General features: G+C 39.3%; 1 protein-coding gene across 2 annotated transcripts in view; it reads left to right on the forward strand.

Moving 5' to 3' along the window:
* The window catches only part of LOC121869970, an 88806-nt gene that overhangs the window by 19695 nt on the left and 46403 nt on the right, over positions 1–22708 (forward strand). For both annotated transcript variants that reach the window (XM_042371589.1, XM_042371590.1), the window contains exon 2: positions 16096–16142. The gene's annotated coding sequence lies outside the window, so the exon portion shown is untranslated. The remainder of the gene's footprint in view (positions 1–16095; positions 16143–22708) is intronic.

Genomic DNA, 22708 nt, shown 5'->3' on the forward strand with positions numbered 1-22708 from the left:
ATAATCTTCTGGTCAGCTTTAATAAATAAAGTTTATATTTTGTTCCGGGTTGTTATCTGGTGTGTGTGTGTGTGTGTGTGTGTGTGTGTGTGTGTGTGTGTGTGTGTGTGTGTGTGTGTGTGTGTGTGTTAATGAAGCTTTGGTTAAATTGAATAACATTACTGAAAAATGTATAACCACTTCATCATCATCATTATACATTCACACACAGACCAGCGTACACGGGGTTGATGTACTCCTCCCACTAGTCCCGTGTTTATAAATGAGACTCAGGTCCTTGTGTGAGGAAGGTGGACGTGTTAATGTGTAGTCAGAAGGTAAGACGCTTAGTTAAGAGCCAGGTGAAGGATAGGGCAGCAACACTTGGACACACACACACCACACAATAAACAAACACACACAGGCAGACAGACAAGTAGACTACAGTAGCTTGTATTTAGAGAGAGAGTCACCTCAAGGATCATTAAACCCCAATAGGATCACAGGTGAGCCAGAGCACCACCATGTGTCCCTGCAGCAAAAGGTTCACAAATGTCATAGTGTATAGATCCAAAGGTCAAAGTCTTGTGTGGATTATAATTCGTGAATGGATACAGAAATATGGATGGAGCTTGCAGGTTAATATCACTGTGTAAAAAGTCAAGGCTACTGCTTATTGTTGAAGGCCAGAGGAGTGTTCAAGGAATGTTATCACTATACACAGGGTAAAGTACCTCTATGTTGTCTATATACACGAAGTAGAATACCCAAAATTTGCCTTTATCAGAGGTTAAAGGTCACACTTCAAGATCAAAGGTTCAAGGACTGTTCAGAGCTTAACCTTTGTTTCGATATATTATTGATTAAAGTCCATAAGAATAAGTATCATAAGATAAAGTAATGAAGAACAAAATCCTCTCTTATGATCACAGGTAAGACAATCGCTAACATCTTTACCTGTATTATGACGTTTATATTATTGTAAGTCCTTGTTTCATCACTAGATAAAGTACACAACACCAAAGGTTAAAGTAACTGCTGAACGTCACAGGTCAAAGCTCAGTCCAGGTGTGTTGGTCTTAGCTGTATTTGTGAGATGTAATTAATTATTATGTATGTGTTTATTAGCCTTTGGTTTATGCGGATTTTGATGAAAATAAAATTGCATTATGGTTCATTTTTTGCGCTAAAATATTAAGGTATATTACTCGTATTGGTAATCACACTCCACTTACCTTCTCATGGGGAAAGTTCCGAGAGAAAAATCGTATATTTTCATTGTTTTATTTAATTTATGAAAGAAATCCTTCCCTATCTAACCTCTGTCTCGTTGCTTCTCTTCCCACGTTTATAACAACGATAATTATCAGGATTTCTTTAAATATTATGTTTTTGTTTCATTCTATAACCGAGTATCTTGGAAACCATTTCGTGATATTCATGAAATTTTCCTTCCTGGTCAGACGATGAAAAAATGGGACCTACTCAGCAATACCAGACTCATGTGATGGAAAGCAGCTTAACCGAAGAATTTAATTTATTTTTAAAACGAAAAAAGGAATCAGATGTATTACCCTGAGGCTGTTCCTCGTTTGTCTACCCTACTGTCGGTCACACCTCTTGTAATATTGTCTCCAAAACAAATCTCAATTTCCATTACTTCATCAACGAGCTTTCCGAAGAACCACCCAATACAGTATGGTCATTTATTACATCATTAAACATGGGGGGTGTTCAGTGGTAAACAGTGATGCACTTTATTTTACTTTACCTTTACGATAATAATACACTGTCAAGAATTAATACGATACTATATAAAATCATACATTATACGTATACATAGAGTTTAGCTGTATTAAGGATAAAGGTTATTATTATCACTTATCGTAAACAAACTATTTACCCCGAGCCAGAGAATCCTTCCTTTGTCCTTAACCAATGCCGACAGAATTCACAGCTCCATTGTAATTTACATATCCAGTCAACACCACCACCACAGTGTACATCTCTGGACACAACTGCAGTGTAAATTGTCTTCAGCGTCCACCATAACGTGAACAACAATGTAAGAGAAGAAACCCACAATGGCAGAGGAAATATTTATTCCAAACAGTTGTCGCCGAAACTGTCCGGAATAAACATTTCGTCTGTCTGTGGGCTTCTTCTCATACACTGTAGACCACTAGGCACAACTACCACCAACACAACACACACACACACACACACACACACACACACACACACACAGGGGCCCTTACAATTACCAAGGCAACATCTCAGACAGTGTCCAGGCCTGAGAGGGAGACAGACTATCATCAGCGTTCCTCCCCCATAAACACGGTCTCTCACCCCGAGTGTTGCCTCTGGGCCTGTCATCTTCATCCTCGTCTCGGCTGCCTCATGTTTTCTAAATGGTAAATTTTCTCTTCTTCCCAGGACGTCCTTCCTTATCCCCTGAAAATTTATCAGGTTGCGTTTTAACCATTTATCAAAACCTTTATATAGTGGCGATAGTGTTGTATCTTATTACCGAACTATTTTATCCTGTTCAGTGAGTTTAATTAATACACATCGTTTTATCTTGTACTGTGACGTTTATTTTGTAATGTATATCGATGTGTTTTGTACTGTACACACTGATCTTGTATTAGTGTTTTGTTACTCATTTCTTCCTTGTAGACGAATATTACAGAAATATTCTGTATTTATTAAAGTTGTCCATAAACGTATTTTCTGAAAATATGATAAAACATTATTTTATCTGCAAGAAAAACATTGATATATTACGACTAGTGATTGATAATAGTAATGGCATTAATAAGTAGGCCGTTAATGTCGAAGAATTAGTCACTTCACCCTAACCGTTACCATGGCGGGGGGAAATACCGGAAGAGTTATGTTGTTACTGTAACCGCTGGAGACTCTCTCATGTTATCTTTAACCTTGACAAACTCCCCTGTGTTATCATTGCCTGACCTTTAACCATGGTTGCACTTGGTTAATCTACACAAAACTAACATAGTCTGCAGTATATCCTCGAACTCGTCCTCCAATTATATTAAGGACAGACAGACAGACAGACAGACAGGCCCTCAGTTGTGCCACGTAATAATTTATAACAACATATTAAAGTTTGAATTCTTATGTGACTCAGATTACAATGGTATCAGCGCGTGTGTGTGTACGGCCACTGTGAGAGAGATTGCCTTTGTTGGCCCCTTTGTGTACAGAGGGAACATCGAGACCAAGTTACCAGCCGTAATCACCAACGTCAAGAATTATGATTAACCACAAGCACTGCAGAACAACTCCTTCCTTTGCTCTCCTCAATGGTAAACTTAACTACCCGACTACCCGAGCAATACGATACCTTGTCTACCACTCCGGTCCCCTCTGTGCACCACCAACCGAGGGGGAAAATTCTTTTAAGTGGCGAGTGTCGGAGTGGGAAACCTAACTCCGTGAATATCGTATACCAGTACACGGCTTCCCTCCCTCCGTTTTTTGTTGTCACTTCACGTCACCTCTGTTGTAAGAGAACGTGAAGAGTTAAACAAGCGGTTGATAGTTTAAGGTTTTATAAAGAATCCCAAACATTAGTTATATGAGTACTCTTCTTGGCTTGCATAAGAGAAACATTTACACAGCATGACAGTAAATGTAGTTTTGATTCTGGACTGACAAGTGTAAAAAGAGTTTAGTTATTTTTTCTTTTGCCGTAACATAAACCTGGACATCACCTTATGTTCGGACCATCACATGAGGTATGTACTATATAAGGTTAGGTTAGGTCATGCCAGGTCAGGTCAGGTGAGGTCAGGTTAGAGGTTTTCCTTGTGTTAATATGCTGAAGGAGTCGTTTCAAGGATCTCTTCTCTGTTAATTTATCTTTTGGAGGTAGACTTAGTGATCTGTCTCTCTCACTTGTGCCTTGTTGAGGTATATCACGACCTGGTATTGTAGGAGGGAGATATACCACGACCTGGCATTGTAGGAGGGAGGTATACCACGACCTGGCATTGTAGGAGGGAGGTATACCACGACCTGGCATTGTAGGAGGGAGGTATACCACGACCTGGCATTGTAGGAGGGAGGTATACCACGACCTGGCATTGTAGGAGGGAGGTATACCACGACCTGGCATTGTGAGATCGGACAGACTCGCTTGGTCACAACACTACGGAGACTGATCCAAACCTAACCTAACCTAACCTAAAGCTGCAGTATTTGTCTTTTCTGAATTGGTCTTGGAATAAATATTAAACTGGTGGTGGTGGTAATGTTAGGGAAGGGGAGGGGGGGGTTAAATGGTGGTAGTTAGGGGGGGATATACAATTGTGGTTGTCAGGTGGGGGTGGTTGTGTGGTAGAGATGGTGGTTGTTGATAGGGGGTTGTGTGGTAGATATGGTGGTTGTTGCCAGTGGGGGTTAGGTGGTGGTTATCAGATGTGGTATGTGGTAGAAAAAGTGGTAGTGGTATCGTGTGGTAGTGGTATGTGGCGAGGATGGGGTGGTATGTGATGCTGATGAACTGATAGTGGTAATGGCAATAGTGGTGGTGGTGGTGGTGGTAGTGGAATGTGATGGTAATGGTATTGATAAATGATGGTGGTAGTTGTGGTGAACCTGTTATTAGTGTTGGCAATGGTGGCAATTTTGGTATAAACAGTGGTGGCGATAGTGATGATGGCAGTGATGATGGTGGTGGTGATAATGGTCGCAGTGGTGGTGGTAGTTATAGAAGTGGTGGTAATGGTGGTAATGGTTGTAGTAAAGGCAGTGGTGTGTAGTGGTGTGTAGTGGTGTGTAGTGGTATCATTGATGGTAGCCGTTCAATTACTTAGTTACGAGCCTTGCCTAACATTCTTCTTGCTTGCCTTCCTTCACTATTATCCCGTCTTTCTCATTCCTAACTTTTCCACATTCTCTTCATTTCCTTAATCCTTTCTTATCTACTTTTATGCTTCTACCACTCCTCCTTCCTCTCCCCATTTCTGTTTCACCTCGTTTGTGTCTTCCCTATTTCTTGAGATTTCCTAATTTCTGTATTTTCCCCCTATTTCTGCTTCTCCCCCTATTCCTGCCTCTTCTCAAGCTTCCCTCTTCCCTAATTCATTTCTTCTTCACCTCTCTTCCCTGCCTCTTCCCTCATTGGTATATTTCTTCCTCTTTATTTCTTTCCTCCTTCCCCGTTACTGACTCACCTATTCCCGTCTCTTCCTTTATTCCTGGTCATCTTACTCTCCACCAGTTCCTGCCTTTTCCTTCACTCTCACCTTTCTTTCTATGACCCATCCTGTCCTCCCATCTCCCCTCCTCCCCATCTCCCCATCTCCCCTCCCCAGCCACCCATCTTGTGAGGCAAAAGGCGTCACAGGAAATATCTCATAAAGCCTTAACTGTCTTCCCACCTCCCTGGATTGCTTGAGACGTCCCGCACACACACACACATACACACCCTCAGGAGGAGACCTTCACGTGTGTTTCTTCTGCAGGAGGGTGTTGTGTTATGTTATTATGTTGTTATTATTAAGACCTAACCTAACCTACCCTACCCTACCCTACCCTAGCCTACCCGACCCGACAGTGAATAGTTCTTGTAAAGGTTGTGAATGGTTGGATGGTCTGAAGCTCTTATCAACTTGAGTGTGTGAGGAGGTGTGTGTGTGTGTGTGTGTGTGTGTGTGTGTGTGTGTGTGTGTGTGTGTGTGTGTGTGTGTGTGTGTGTGTGTGTGTGTTGGTTGGTATGCCTCACTTGCTGCATTTAGCTCTTTACTGTCGTGTTTCTTTTCCTTTTGATCAAACGCATCCAAGTGGTGGAGGAAAAAGAGATGATTTACATTCTTTGAAAACATTAATGTAGGACAGAAAACAGTTTTAAATTTCGTTGCCTTTTTATTTTAATTTATTATTTTTTTTTTAGTTTTTGTAATTTTTATACATGATAGGGTAGTGAATTATGTTAAAATTGTATTGATATTTTAGTTATTTTTATTTACATATTTAGTAAAAATTTTGCGTTCATATTTCCGTCATTATTTTATTTATTTATTGAAGATTATGTAAATATTTAAGTTATTATTTTTAGTCTTATATTTATCAGTCTCTTAAGTTAATTAGCTGATGTTATTTTGAACATTGTTATTATGTAAACTCTTGAAAATCTGTTCATCAACACCCTTCACCGTGTCTGGCCTTACTGATGGGGAACCCTGAAATATTCTCACTTAACCTCAAGATTACTGCAGTGTATTCAGTTCCTTCCGACGCCACACTGACTCTGTAATTGCCAGAAAATACATAGTAGAATGTTTTGAATCAGACTGAGATGTTAGACGCTTATATATAGAGGACTACCTGTGCTCTGTATCTAGGTAGTAGTCTTTATACGCATTTCAGTTTTATCTGAGGTGTAAATGGATGAATCTTATTGAGTTAGAATTGATTGATTGATTGATTTGGTTGAGTTAGAAAAAATATATAAATATGATCCTTATTTTGGAGGAATAATTTTGTGCTTTAGTTTAGATTAACTTGTTGGTACAGTCATCTTGTTTATAAATCTTTCAGTCTTATCACACTCTCTATGCTGTAGTAATCCCTTTACCTTATTAGTATCGTAGTCTTTCTTCCAACACCAAGACAGATAAGCTTTGGTGTTGAGTCTAATGAATGATTAGAGTTACATAAAGAATTCAAGGTAACGAGAAGTGAATTATTTTATTACATGGAATCACTTAAACTTCGATAGTGTCAGCTTTAGTCACTATAGCTCGGGAGGTTGACGGTTTAACATTATTTTTTATAGGTTAATGTTATGTTAATATGTTTGTTTTTCATATTTAATGGAACAATGATGGAACAAGGTACTGTAAATATTCATAACAAAAAAAGAAAGAAATAATCATTGATAGTTATATGAGCAATTTTGAGCAGCAATCCGAGCTACACTGACACGTTTTTGAACCTGTACCATCTCTCTCTCTCTCTCTCTCTCTCTCTCTCTCTCTCTCTCTCTCTCTCTCTCTCTCTCTCTCTCTCTCTCTCTCTCTCTCTCTCTCAGTATACATTTCACTACAGGGTTTAAACTAAGCATGGATGCCCTTATCTGATGCAGTGATCCCATAGTGTTATATAATTTGACTTGATACGCTGGGTGAGTTTATAGTCATTAAAATTAATTGAGAATTTAATGACTTTGGAAATGAAATAGAGTGATGGGGGTAAAATATTAATGTTATTAAAAGACCAGAACGAGGGGATGTTTTATACTGTACTGACCGGTTGTGAGAATAATCATATTGGTAATACGAGAAACATGTTCAAGTGATAACTCTTGGAGGAAAATATTTGACTCGTGTAACTTACATAATTTCCTTAACCTGACATAAATAAAATGCTCTTGGCAAATATATCACATAACACAGAGGCATTAATACTGAGTTTGTTGCCTATTTATAGAACTTTATACACCTGTATGTGGTATAAGTCCAGAGGAAATATTTCTTTGCAACTGATGCCCTTGATAATAATAATAATGATAATAATAATAATGATAACAACAATAATAATAATGATAATGATATCCTTCCACGCCAGACCATTTATGAGGCACACAAAAATATTTCTTAGATGAATTAAAAGATATAAAGAGTGTGGAGTTTCAATAGATCCCTAATGAAGTCAGGTGTGGTATGTTGTACAGGTGTGGTGTACAGATGCGTTGTACAGGTGGGATTAGTGTACAGGTGTGTAATATAGCGCGTAAGTTGAATAGATGTGGTATATTATATGTATGTTCTTCGGATGTGTTATATCATATGTGTTGTACAGGTGTGTTATATCACGTGTGCAGGATGTGTCTCGTGTGCACTGAACAGATGTGTTATTGTACGTTTATCTGTTTATTTGTCTAATGATGTTATATATATATTTTTTGCATAATAAACACACACACACACACACACACACACACACACATAAACTGAAATTTTTCATATTTATTTTCACGTTTTCACTGGCATGATAACAACGGATAGCAATGGGGGGAGGGGATGCGTGCAGTGGGTGGGGGGGGGGGGTGGACGAACTGGGATGAGAAGCAACTTGTATCAGGATCGATAAAGTAAGGTCCGTTGTGACTGATGGAGCCGCATGAGATTGGGTTACAGATTTTAGGGTTTAGGGATGGAAGGTGTGTGTGTGTGTGTGTGTGTGTGTGTGTGTGTGTGTGTGTGTGTGTGTGTGTGTGTGTGTGTGTGTGTGCCAATTAGTCAGTCTGTCTGTCTGAGTGTTGGACGTATCCTCGGAAAGGGTAAAGGTTATGGCAGAATAAATAATTAGCCTAAATTTGAAGTTTAAGTTGTGAGTGAGGTCAATTTTAAAGACATTATATACTGTAAAAATTATTCTAAGAGTAACATCAGTGGATTAGTTTATGAGGAACCATTTATAATGTAAAATAAATACTGCACATTGAATACTAACTCACTCACTCACTCACTACAACGAAGGAGGCTTAATCTGTTTCTCTCCATTAAGCATGTAAATTTAACACAAAGTGGGCCTCTCTGTTAGTAATTACGAGGAAGGCTTAACGTAGGTAATCATCATCATCCATGTTGTTTACTTTGAACTTCCCCATCTGAACGCACCACCGTGACGTCATCGATGGTTTTTTTTCATGACGTCATCGATGTTTTTTTTTTCGTGACGTCATCTATGGTTATACTACGTCAGAAACGGCCGTAGTGTAAACTGGAGCTTAAGATGTGGCTGTTGTAGAAAGATTATCAGATACAAATAATGATCAGTAGAGTGAAAACAATGAGCACGTATTCTATTCCACCAAGTAGTAGAGAGAAAGAGGCGGAATGTGTTCGAGTGAGAGATTTAATCCAAGCGAAACAACGGGACGACAATAATACCCACTCACCTTCTGCCACCACACCAGGAGGGAGGAAACCAGGCAAAGATTGGGAGGTTTCCGCGTCAGGGTGATAGAGAATGAAAGGCTTACTACTTCTGGCTGTTCTTTACGTGTCCAATATAGGGTTGGGATTTTGTTTTGTGTGTGTGTAGGTTGGTTGCGTTGGTGTTTCTACCTAACCTGTACAGTATGGGTTAAAGGGGGACTATCCTGAACGGGTGTGTGAGGGGGGAGAAGGGTCTATCTGACAAGGTGTATTAAGAGAAGGAAGGGAGAGAATGAGTTGTCTGCCTACTTGAGAGTCTCCAGGTGTGAGGGAGAGTGAGTGAGGTAGTCTCCAGGTGTGAGTGAGAGTCTCCAGGTGAGTGAGTGGAGTGAGTGAGGTAGTCCAGGTGAGGGAGTCTCCAGGTGTGATGAGGAGGAGTGAGTGAGTCTCCAGGTGGAGTGGAGAGTTTTCATGTGTGAGGGAGAGGAGTGAGTGGAGGTGGTCTCAGGTGAGAGCGTGATGGAAACATATTGTTTTGGGTAAGCAGATGTGTTTCAGCAGGTGTGTTGGCTCGCAGGTGTTGTCAGCAGGTGTGTTAGCTCTGGCAGGTGTGTTGCCTCAGCAGGTGTTCGTGTGTGAACAAAGGCAGACTTTACCGGTATTACCAGTTAAACACTCGTCATATATTGCTGTTTATTCACACACACACACACACACACACACACACACACACACACACACACACACACACACACACACACACACACACACACACACACACACACACACACACACACACACACACACACACACACACACACACACACACACACACACACACACACACACACACACACACACACACACACACACACACAATTATGATATCTAGAGTTTTGTTGAGTTATATATTATATGTTTGTCATTTTCCTTATTGGTAAAGAGGATTGCCAGAGAAATGACGAAATAAATAAGAAGTTTTATTCCCGATGCAAGCAATTAGTCAACCGACATTCACGAAAGAACATTTTTATCGACACAAATGATTTATTAATTGATGTAGATATTATTTTTTTTGGGGGGGAGCTGTTTTTTTTTTATCAAGTTTTACTGGCAAGGATGTTGACAGAAACATTTTAAACTTAACATAAATTACGTATCATCACGAACGTTCCATCGACATAAATTAACACGGACGTTGTATTAAGTAGAACATTTTATAAAGGTTAATATATTTCCTTAACACAAACACATTATAATATCCTTACCACGAACATTTCACATGGATTTTTTATCACATTAACGCTTCATTAAATTTAAACCATAAATGACACTGAGTCAATCTCATTAAACTAACCTCCATAATGACCCATAATATACCAACCCAAATGTATTCCCACACATCAATTAACACAGGATAATTACTGCCCCCCATAAAGAAGAACCGAAATAGGAATCTGTAAATATGATCAATTCACAACTGGTAAATATCTGATAATTTGTATACTGAGGATGGGTAAGGTCGCAATTTACTCGTGCGGGTTGGTACTTTGTGGGTGGAGCTGTGAATTGGGTGAAAGATTGACGATCGTGGGTGGATTAAGTGGAAGGTCATGGGTATGGATTTAGTGGGCAAGAGGTGGATGTGGGTGTAAGGGAGAAAGCGGATGTGGGTGTGAGGGAGAAAGCGGATGTGGGTGTAAGGGAGAAAGCGGATGTGGGTGTAAGGGAGAAAGCGGATAAGGTTAGATCAGGACCACACATAAATATTTACCACACTCATACACATCAAGAGAGAGAGGATAATCTAACTCAGTATAACTAGCGAGAAGGATTGATTTTTTTTTTTGCTAAGATTCACTAACACGTAGTATAATAGTTGTGGTATAATAGATTAATATTAATTTTAAATCAACTGTACTATGAGTAACTTTCCATTGATACTGAGGATAAAAAGCAGAAAAAAATTAAGCACTATGGAGCTCTATTCTAAAGCTCAATTTTCCATAAATGACGAACAGGAAGATAATTATACTCAATTAAGCTTTCACCATGTCTACAGTTTTATCTGTATCTACAAAATCGTCTATAATTTATCACTTTATCATGTACATAGACAATGTTTTAAAAGCTATTTTTTTCCCTTCGTCACACTGCATTGTCCAATTCATTACTGTACAAACATTCAATATCGACAAAAATATGGAATAATATACAGTTCATTGTCTGTCTGTAACGTCAACACAACTCAATACCTGACATACCTACATCAAACATCTGGAAATAAAGTAAAAATTTGAGTGGAAAGAAAAATATACGTTTGGAGAGATAAACTAAAAAAAAAAAAATACAACGACTTCAAAAATAGCGATGGATAGCGATAGGGGGAATTGGCTTGTTTGTGTGGTTCTATTGGGGCTTGTTCCCTGTTATACAAGTTTATGGGGCTTTTGGATACAAGGGCTTCAGCAACTACGGCTCTATAGCCTATACTCCGGGGTTTACTGCCTCTGTATGTATGTATGTATGTATGTTTGTGTGCGTATCTGTGTATGTATGTCTGTTGGCACCAGCTGGTTCAGTGTAGGGGTACAAAGTCACAGTGTTTACGAAGGGTGAGTTTAGATCTGGAAGCGTCACAGCTGGCGTAGGTCACCACCCGGCAATACGTATGTGAGAGATAGGTGCTGAGGAGGAGTGAGAGAGGGGGGAAGGAGGAAAAGAAGGGGAGGAGTGGGAGAAAGAAGAGGAGGAGGGGAAGATGGAAGAGGGAGATGAGATGTGGATGAAGAAGGAAAATAGATTTGTAAATATTGATCCTCTTGAATGGATAACTAAGGTAAGTGGACGAGTGAGTGTATGTTGAGTGTGAGTGTGTAGATGACGTTCCTAACGCACTATCGCACCTTTACTACTCTATAATGTGAAAATTTATTATAGGAGAAAAGTTGTTTGAACGTAATGTCTTGTTTTATAACTTAATCTACTAATTCTTTTAAAACAAACAAAAAACGAACTAACTGAATCCAAACAACGTAGATATGGGTTAGGTTAGGTTAGGTTAGGTTGGGCTAGGTTAGGATGGGTTAGGTTGGGTTGGGTTAGGTCAGGTCATCTTTAATATATGATTTACCGTTACCGTCGTCGATAAAAGAGAAACATGTAATAAAGAACTCCACAAAAGATTCTTTATTCACTTGTATAACATATTAGGATAACAATAAGTTAAAACAAAAATTTCATGCCGCACAAAATGTTGAAAGGAAAAAAAAAGTCATTAAAATTATCAATGGCCGTAGTTTTAAATAATAGTTATTTGAATATTAAAAATATATATATATATCACTGACAACTATACCAAAAAAAAATAAGGTAACTTCTATTATAAAGCAGAAACAAAAACAAATGCAAGAAATGACAGAAAAGATCTTAAATAATACCCAACGAAAGAGATAGTACATTTTAAAACAACACAAATGTACCTCAAATATCACGATCTTCTTACAATATTGGAACAAAACATCCGATGATCACTCAACCTTACTTCAGAATCGACTTATTATAGAATATACATTAATCATCATTCGACACTTGTTTCGTACTGATTAGAAGATAACGAGCAACTATTTTATATAAAGAAAATTAACAAATACAGTAGTTATAGTGGGAAGATAAACAAACTTATTTAAAGAGATGTATGGTGGAAGGTGTGGGGGTATTGTATGGTGAAGGGAAGTGAGTGTATGGTGGAGGGAAGTGAGTGTATGGTGGAGGGTGGTGAGTGTATGGTGGAGGGAAGTGAGTGTATGGTGGAGGGTGGTGAGTGTATGGTGGAGGGAAGTGAGTGTATGGTGGAGGGTGGTGAGTGTATGGTGGAGGGAATGAGTGTATGGTGAAGGGAATGAGTGTATGGTGGAGGGAAGTGAGTGTATGGTGGAGGGAAGTATGTGTGGGTGAGTGTATGTTGGAGGGAACCTACAGTAAGATATAAGATAGTGGGTCAGTTAATTCATCACACACACACACACACACACACACACACACACACACACACACACACGTGTCTGTATTTATTTTTAGCACACTTTTAGGATTTACTCCATACTTCAATAACTTTAATTAAAAATGTCTAAAATCATTTCGTCATCATAGTGTCACTGTGTCAAGGCGGGAAAACCAGGACTCAAAATATACAAACAGTGGCAACTTTAAACACGATTATTATTAACAGCAAGACACAACAAATCAACACCGACAAGGTATCAGTTTACCAGTTCATTGCAAAGCTCTACAGGACGCGTTTGGTCAGAGGCCGAAGCAGATCGACCTATTTCTAATATGATCTGAAGGCTTTTGCTCTGAGTTCCGTTCTGACTCGCTTGCTGATAACGTCTTCTGGGGATTCACAGGTAAAATTCGATAGCTTTTACACAGTTTAGAATCAAGTAATGTTCCAACTGCCGACTTGTAACGTGTCGGTGGTGCGGGACGTAACTACTGCGTATCAACAGCGTGGGTGGAAATGGGCGTGACCTTCCCACGGGCACGAACACTGGCCGAGACTCCACACAACAGTCCCAGGCAAATATTTTGACAACCTTAAACAGCTCATAAATCTCTCGGTCGCAGGGAACTTGATCTGATGTAACTAAATATCTCCGAGGCATTACCCTATTACTTGTGACCCGTGGACGTGTTATTGGTGCATTGAAATAACAACTAATGTCATTATAATATATTTTTATAAGTCAATATCATATTTATTAAGATATTTTTCAAACATTATTTAAAGAGTGTTGTCAATTTTGTGATCTTTCGTTTATTAGTAAAATGAAAAGTCCTCCAAGACAGAGATGCCGTTAATAATTATGCCTTTTATTAATATAATTAGATATTTTATGTAAATAGCTTAAGTGACACAACGTGAGGAAGTAGTAGAACCCTCCCCTTGTTAGGTGTCACAGTGGTCTTGTGTCAGAGGAGGTGGGTTCTCATCTTGCCCTTGAAGAACGCCTCCTTTCATGTTCTACACTATTTTACCACAAGTTGGTGGTGATTTGTCATATTCTCGGAGTGATTCATGCTTCAAGACCAACAAGGAGCAACTGTTGTGTGTGTCAGCTCTTATCTGGGTGTGCTGGTTTCTTCTTTTTTCTTTTTTTAGCTTTTGATTGATAAGGTAATGTATACACCCCTAATGTGAGTTATATAGAGACCGTCATTGAGCCACACGGGCGTATATCACCTCTCTGTGCCCTGGATGTATACTATATATGTGGACTGGTTGGGGCTCATGCGTCACACTGCAGGAGGGGAAATGGTTAGTGTAGTAACGAGGAGCAGTGTTTAGGATCAGCCCCTTACCTAATTTAATTCTATCATTGAATGAAGTGTATCATCTGCCCATGAGGAACACGAGAACAATATTGTTACTTGTTCATCAGTTGTTATTAAAAAGATCAAGCAAAGTTAAAAGGGAAAGTTAACTTTTTATTTTATTAAGAGACGGGACACAATTTTTTATTATATATCGTCTCCCTACACTAAGCTATCACTACCGGGAAGGACCACCTCACCCATACACTCGTACCATTACCAGGATAAACTAAGTGACCGTCCATATCGGCCTACGTCACCATCACCCCAAGGCATTAGCGGCATAGAGCTGCGACTAAATTCAGTTTTTCAGAGAGAGCTCACCCGTAATTAGTACTTATTTCACCATCCAATCACGACTTCTTTTCCAAACCTCATAGGCCTCCTGTCGGCATTGTGAATGGTCATAATATTATGGGCGGATTTTTAGTCTGTTGGTACTGGGACACGAGTGGACGGTTAGCGCGAATAATTGTATATCAGATACGTTTATCAGGGGTTATAAACACAAGATCAGACCTCTGTGCCTACGCGTTATGGGCGTTGGTGGACGATTATATGTGGGCGGCCTTCAGTGTGTGGGCGGCCCCTTATGTTACAGTGTTACTAATGCAATACTGACAGACACCGGATAGCAGTCACACACACTGCCTCCACTGTTCGGACGCCAACCCGTGGATTTGATTAAGTATTGTCTGCATTATTTATGTTGTGTGTGTGTGTGTGTGTGTGTGTGTGTGTGTGGCTTCCGTGCGTTTGTTACCCCAGTGTATGCGGGGGTTGGCTGCTTGCATTGATTACTCCAAGGGCATTTGGTGACTCTTACAAGAAAAATGCTTTTGTGACTTGCCGGAAATTATAATGATGTTTGTTTATCTTTTGCGAGTTGTAATGTATGAATGTTTATATAAGTCGGATTGTATGAATGTTTGTATAAGTCGTAATGTATGAATGTTTATATAAGTCGGATTGTATGAATGTTTGTATAAGTCGTAATGTATGAATGTTTATATAAGTCGGATTGTATGAATGTTTGTATAAGTCGTAATGTATGAATGTTTATATAAGTCGTAATGTATGAATGTTTGTATAAGTCGTAATGTATGAATGTTTGTGTAGGTTATATTAATGTTTGTGTGTCGTAATATATGAATGTTTATAAGTCAAAATTTTATAAGGAAGAGGAACAGAAAAGTAAACACACACCTCATTGAATTCTTTTATCTTCAGTTCTTAAAGTTAATAGCATTTATATAGTAAACCTTTGATATTATATTATAAGCTAAATAACTATAGTAAATCTTCCTACATCTTGTGTATTGTTATTAGTAGTAGTAGTAGTAATAATAGTAGTAGTAATAGTAGTTGTAGTAGTGTTTATATTATTATTATTATTATTATTATTATTTTTATTATTATTAGTAGTAGTAGTAATAATAGTAGTAGTAATAGTAGTTGTAGTAGTAGTAGTATTATTATTATCATTATTATTATTATTATTATTATTATTGTTACGTAAATATAAACTTCTAACAAGAATCAAACTTCATGTAGCAATAGTATAGAACTTTTCTTTTATTATTATTTATTTCCAATGGCTTCTAGTTCAGTTAGGAGGGAGTATTTTTACTCTTGTTTTTGTCGGTTCATCACAAAGACTGCATCACTGGAAAAAGGTATTAGCTCTAGTGGGTTTTTTTTCCCAGGACAATCGGATAGACGACAGGAGGGAAGAGGGTATTTGCATTTTTTTTTGTTTTTTTTTTAACCCAGTATGATTGTAAAGAGTAAGAATAGGAGAGATTTATTGAATTTTCTTCCCCAGGACGAGTTTAAAGGCGATTGCGGTTCGGAATCAACATCGACTGAGAGGTGAGTACCATACACCCATCTGACTATACCACCTCACTAACCTGTACATACATGTTCATCCTGGAAAAAAAAAGTCCAGATTTGATGCTTCATTATTTTCAGCACCGTTTTTCTAATTAACTGACAATGTTGTTTACCTTGTAAGATGAGAGACACACAGACAGATAGGGAGAGAGAGAGAGGGAGAAATGGATAAAGAGATGGCAAGGAAGAAAGGGATAGAGATATAGAGAGAGACATTGTTGGCTTCTCAGTACACAGTATAAATAGAGGAAACTTCCCATGACCAGTGTGTTTACGATGTGCTTCCTTCCTGTCAACAACGCCACGAGACACAGCCCAAACTCTCGTCCACATCGCATCTAGAGACTCTTGCCTTACAGTAATGTTGGATGAGCGGAGTTAAGGCGAAGATCACGACTTGGTACCTGCACCTACCTCGAAGTATGGTGGGACAGGTGTGTGAGGTACCAAGGGCAGGGTATTGTGGTATGTCTGTTTACACACACACACACACACACACACACACACACACCTGAATACTGATTGATGATGTAAGTAATGTTTGATAAGCTCAGGTGTTTCCCTGTTTGTGTATATGGTAGTATTATGGAAGGATAAATTCATATGAGTTTGACAACAATCTTGCACACAACTACCTGTCGCTCTGGTAACTACCCGTCACTCTGGTAACTATCCGCCATACTCCTAACTACATGTCATACTCCTAACTACCTGTCATACTCTTAACTACATGTCATACTCCTAACTACCTGTCATACTCCTTACTACCTGTCATACTCCTAACTACCTGCCATACTCCTAACTACCTGTCATACTCCCAACTACCTGTCATACTCTTAACTACCTGTCATACTCCTAACTACCTGTCATACTCCTAACAACCAGTCATACTCCTAACTACCTGTAATATTCCTAACTACCTATCATACTCTTAACTACCTGTCGCACATTTAACAACCTGAAGCACACACTAACTATTGGTCACATCGCGGTTTCTCGTCTCAAGTTTCCTCCCTGAAGACTTCTTGAGAAGCTACCTGACCTTCTGGGACCCCCTGAAGGAGGCTCTGTAGGAGGTGTGACTCATCGTGGTTAACAAATTGTAGTATTTGAGAGTGTGTGTCGGGTGTCCTGGTGATGGTCTCTCTCTCTCTCTCTCTCTCTCTCTCTCTCTCTCTCTCTCTCTCTCTCTCTCTCTCTCTCTCTCTCTCTCTCTCTCTCTCTCTCTCTCTCTCTCTCTCTCTCTTTCTGTACATTACAAAGTTTACGTCAGTGTGGTGAGGAATTTGATATATAAATGTATTACTGCTGTGCCGTTAAGGTCATTTTGTTATAATATATAGAATGATTTATTAGACTGTTATCTTGTTAAATTACCACGAAAAAGGACGAGAAAACTAAACAATTTCTATTTTATTCCCTTAACTCACAACAGCATTGAAGATTTAAGAAAATAAACTATACTGCTTTTGTCTCGAGAATTCCCAACATACGGGAGTTTGAGAAAGTTGTATTGGCCTGACATCATAAGCTCTTTACACGGGTTACCAAGAGGGACTCGTAATACCACAGAGCTAGAGAGTTGTTACGAGAACTTATCAAAAATTTAATAAGACTTAAAATGTATTCCTAGTGGCGTCTTCTGTTATAAAACTTGACTCCCCTTCCCTCCCCTCTCTCTACCTCTCCCCTCCCCACCTCCTCCTCCCCACCTCCTCCCCTCTCTCTACCTCTCCCCTCCCCACCTCCTCCTCCCCACCTCCTCCCCTCTGGCAGCTATGTTATGACCACACCGCTTCTACCTCCATTTCCGTCCTCCACGCCCTATTTTTCTTTCCTATCCCTCCAGCACCCTTTTTTTTGTGTCAGTCTCCCTCCCACCCTCAACCCCGTTTTCCTTCCACGCTTTCACCCCACTGAGCCTTGTGACCCTCCTCCTTTCTCCTAGTTCTCCCAGCTCTTAAATTCTCCAGTTTTATCCTTCCTTCGCACTTCTATTCTTCGACTTCCTCTTCTTCCTCCTCTACTTTCTTCATCATTCGATTCACTTCCGCCTTTTTGCTTCACCTTCTACCTTACCCTCTCACCATATACCTCAATGCCAAACGTTGAATGTGATATCCATAGTAATGTAATAACAGGTAGGTGGAGTAGTAACCTTCGCGGTTGAAATTTGGAAACATCGCATTCCTGGCCAACGAAGCTCACAAAAAGGAAATTATAGATTGTGACTCTGGCCATTGTATGATAGGTATAGAAAAATAATACAAGTTAAAATCATGAACTCTGGTGTAGAATTGAGAAAGACAGACAGACAGACTTGATGGTTAAAGATGTAGGATTAGCAAGTATGACATATTTAGTGACAAGAGGTACCGGTATGACCAGAACAAGCACAGAACCAGACAATATTGTAGTTGTAAACAGTGAAGCCAGAGTAAAGACACGGTGTATTTAGTGAGGCTCAACCCGTACCGGAAGACCCAGCAGGTAAACTTGGTGATAGACCTTTAAAGCTTAACCTTGAACATTACAGAACGAGTCATTGTTTAAGACTTACAGACCACCTTGGACATCTTGTTTCATGAATTATGTAATTGTGTCATTGAATTAGATGTCCTAGAAGATATCTTGACAAGTTCTTCCTAAATTTGCTTGTCCATAACTGTTTTGTTTTTTTAAATTTTGTAATAAAAAGATCAATGAGTCAAACCAGTTCAATTATATGCTGATATATATGACCCCTCCCCCCAGCGTTGACAGAAAATAACATCATCTTCACTACTAAGACCTGACCGAACTCTTCAAATTTTACCTAAGTATATTCCTATCTTGTTAATTAATGAGGTTAAACTCCACAAATGTCTCCCCAGCGACCCATCCCTCGCCACCTTCGTTCCCCGAGTCCCCCACCCACGTACTCGTCACGCTGCCGCCATTACTTGTTCCTCGCCACCACCAGACCGAAGAGGAGCGAGCAAGCCCCTTTACCTTGCTCAAGTTACTCTCATACACCTGTTGACGCTTAGGTTTGAGTTTTTCGGTTGTATGAATGTCTGTAATTGTCCGATCATATTGTTAAGAGAAGAGAGTTATTGATGTCATTGTCGCTTGTCTTCATGTGTGTGTTTGTGTGTGTTTGTGTGTGTCTGTCTTGTAGTTTGTCTGTTTGTCCCTCACTCGCTGGGGGAATCATCAGTACCACTCCCAAGCTCTCAAATGGCGAGATTATGTGATATATTTTTCTTAAGCATTTTATTCATTAGTTTTTTTTATGATGATTATTGCTGCTTAATATATTTTCTACACACACACACACACACACACACACACACACACACACACACACACACACACACACACACACACACACTAAATAGAGGTAATTACCTTGACGACTACCTGTATGGATAAAATGTAAAACATCTAGTTTGTTTCTCCTCACATACCTGCACTGTCACTCTTCTTAAACGCACCTCTAAAGTGTTACAACATAGAGCTCAAATTTGATATAGTTATTTTTTTGGGTACGTGCACCTCATAGTGAGCAAGGTTCGGCCATAAGCTATGAACTGACCCTGTAAGTCTAGGGTAGTGCGATAGTCATTAGGGTTAACGTTACTTCGTCAAAAACAAACCCGGTCAACGCCAGGTGCTCCAGCTATAGTTAAACATGAATATGGACTCAGGTGTTGTTATCTTTAAGAATATCGTTAATTAATGCTTGTCCAGCGCCGTTATCTTTTGCTTTCCTGAAGATCATCTCAATCGGTGTATTAACAGAGTCTTCGAGGAACACGTTAAGGAACAACAACACGGGCCGTTACTGCGGACTTATTAACACCTCCAGATCCCGGTTCTTTTACCAAATTATTCGAGGTTTATGAGAATGTTCAAAACGTTATTGCTGTAATCTCTTTTGTTCGTCTATTGAGCGCCAAGTCCTTCGTCAAGTGAGGTTATCAGTACGTTAGTGTCCTGCTTCAACCTTTTGAGAACATTATTAAACTGACAATTCTTCACAAAGTCTTATTAATCTCTTTCTCAACAACACTTTTAAAAATCATTTATAGGTACAGTAAAAAAAATTCTCCTGTTGAATAAAAGATTTTTGCATACACGTATATACTGCCCTCTGTTATCCTAGACTTCCCCCGCCTGTTCTCACTCTATGGCTCCAAGGTTCTCTCAACTACTAACAAACTAGGTCTTGTCTCGGTCAATATAGGATAAAGCCCAGACTTTCACTTGGTAAATCATTGGATATAAAGTCTAAGTATTGAATCTTTTACATAAAGTTCAAACATATTTTGCCTGACACTAAAACAAAATACCAACATAAATTCAGAGAAGAATTTATTAATATATTTTTGTAAGATCCTTTTGTCCTTTAGTTTAAATCAACCTGTGAAGTACATTCTTATTTCTTCAGTTAATAGAAGACATGTTTGTTGTCGCTTGTTCACCGACTTTTATACCGCAGTCCTTTGTTCCTTCTGTTCCGGTCACCTGACGTCTCATCGTTGTGTGATAGTGACGTCTTCTCTTCGCTGTTGTTTTGCTCCTTGTTTCATCACCATGGTAAGTGGTAGCGGCGGATGATGCATGAGTTAATAAAAGTTATAATATGAATCCCAGCTTAAAGATATACTCGGATAATAAGACACTCAGCCGCCACTTGTGTTTCACTGTAAGACACTCAGCCGCCACTTGTGTTTCACTGTAAGACACTCAGCCGCCACTTGTGTTTCACTGTAAGACACTCAGCCGCCACTTGTGTTTCACTGTAAGACACTCAGCCGCCACTTGTGTTTCACTGTAAGACACTCAGCCGCCACTTGTGTTTCACTGTAAGACACTCAGCCGCCACTTGTGTTTCACTGTAAGACACTCAGCCGCCACTTGTGTTTCACTGTTTTGTATTTTCATTTTTGTCTAATGTTTTATCTATGTTTAAATTGTCACTGTCAAATGTCCGTAAGCTGGCAGGTAGGTCATCCCTTGTGGCAACGAGAAACCTTACAATAATGTCAGCACTCGTCTTCTCCTTATTGAACCAAATGGAGTTTCGTTCTATTCTCTAAAACGTATATACAATTAGTCTATTATTTCGTTGGTTGCATAAAAATAATAATATACTGTACGTTTAGAATTATATACAGCAATTCTCGGGAAGCTGATATTCGTAGACCATAAAATTAAAAGAAAAAGAATAACATTTGATACGTTTTTGTAAGCATATTCGTTGTGTCGGTGGACTTCGGACTCAATACAGTATATAAGTAAGTTTATTATGTACAATACAACAGTCTGTGGTGATGAGTAAAGTTAATACACCATCTAAGACCTTTTACGCTTGTTTTTATCATATCGAAGAGTGAATCAACGACAAACTACTGAGTATTCTGGCTTATTTGTTGAGTGAGCAGATTAGATAAAGTAATAAGAAGAAAATCAGAGGCGATCTTGATGTAACACCAATTTTAAAAGGCATTAAAAGGTGTGAAATAAGAGTCTGAGGGAAGAGACACGAAGTTAAAGAGGGTTGAACTGTCTGTCCATAAACATGAAGAACTAATGAACTCGTGATATATTTATATTTGGGGATTTTACCAATCTAGTGGGATTGCCCCAGTAGGTATGTCTTGTACACTTAATCATGTCAGCTGCTGTTGTTGTTGAGTTAGTCATGTCCTGTGTATGGTGTATCGTGCGAAGGTTAAACGTGAGCACAGCACCGGAAGATGAGCCTTTCCGGTGCGTATGTGTCTAAGGTCCTGCAGTTGTCGTCCAGCTGTCGAGTAGGGCGTTTCCTGCTGTGGGTCCCCTGCTATAGCTCGTCTTGCTATGGGTTCCCTGCTTGGACATCCTGCTGATTACATTCAGATTATTCCCCCGTGGCTGAGGTGAAGTTACTGGCAGTAGGAAGTTGTTAGATTTGATGAGCCATAAGTTTCCTTCTATCTCATACGTTATATGATAATATATACTTGTGTACTCATATTTGTTCTCCTCTCTTTCCCTTATTCTGATCATAATAACTATTATTTTCCCCTAGTTTAGAATGGCTAATGGTCGTGTGCTTTCCATCCACAAGACGTTAGACCTCCATAACAGAACAATTCTGAATCACTTGTTGTTTTCGAGTAACTTGGATCTTATCAAGACACAGTACATCAACCAGTGGCTAAGTCTTGAGACCTACATCACGGTTACTTACCACGTCTTTAAAGGCTGGAAACTCGTGTACATGATGCAAATTCGTTCACAGGGAGAACTGGAAACATTCTCGTGGATGACTAAATTCTCTCGGACGAGATAGAAGAGAGACAGTACAGCCTCATCACATATCAATGGAGCCTCACTGTCACATTTATGGCTGGTGCAGTCAAGGTTCTTCAGCTGGCCTCACTCAGGGGACGTATCAGTGTTTACCGCGGGAATATTTGACGACATAACCTTTCTAAGAACATTAATCCATTAACAATCTGATTTTCTTCGACCAGTATTAATGTGAAACAAATTCTCACACATGTAGAAGA

Source organism: Homarus americanus, unplaced genomic scaffold, assembly GCF_018991925.1.
Source record: "Homarus americanus isolate GMGI-L3 unplaced genomic scaffold, GMGI_Hamer_2.0 scaffold14467, whole genome shotgun sequence".
In the NCBI taxonomy this organism is placed as follows: domain Eukaryota; kingdom Metazoa; phylum Arthropoda; class Malacostraca; order Decapoda; family Nephropidae; genus Homarus; species Homarus americanus.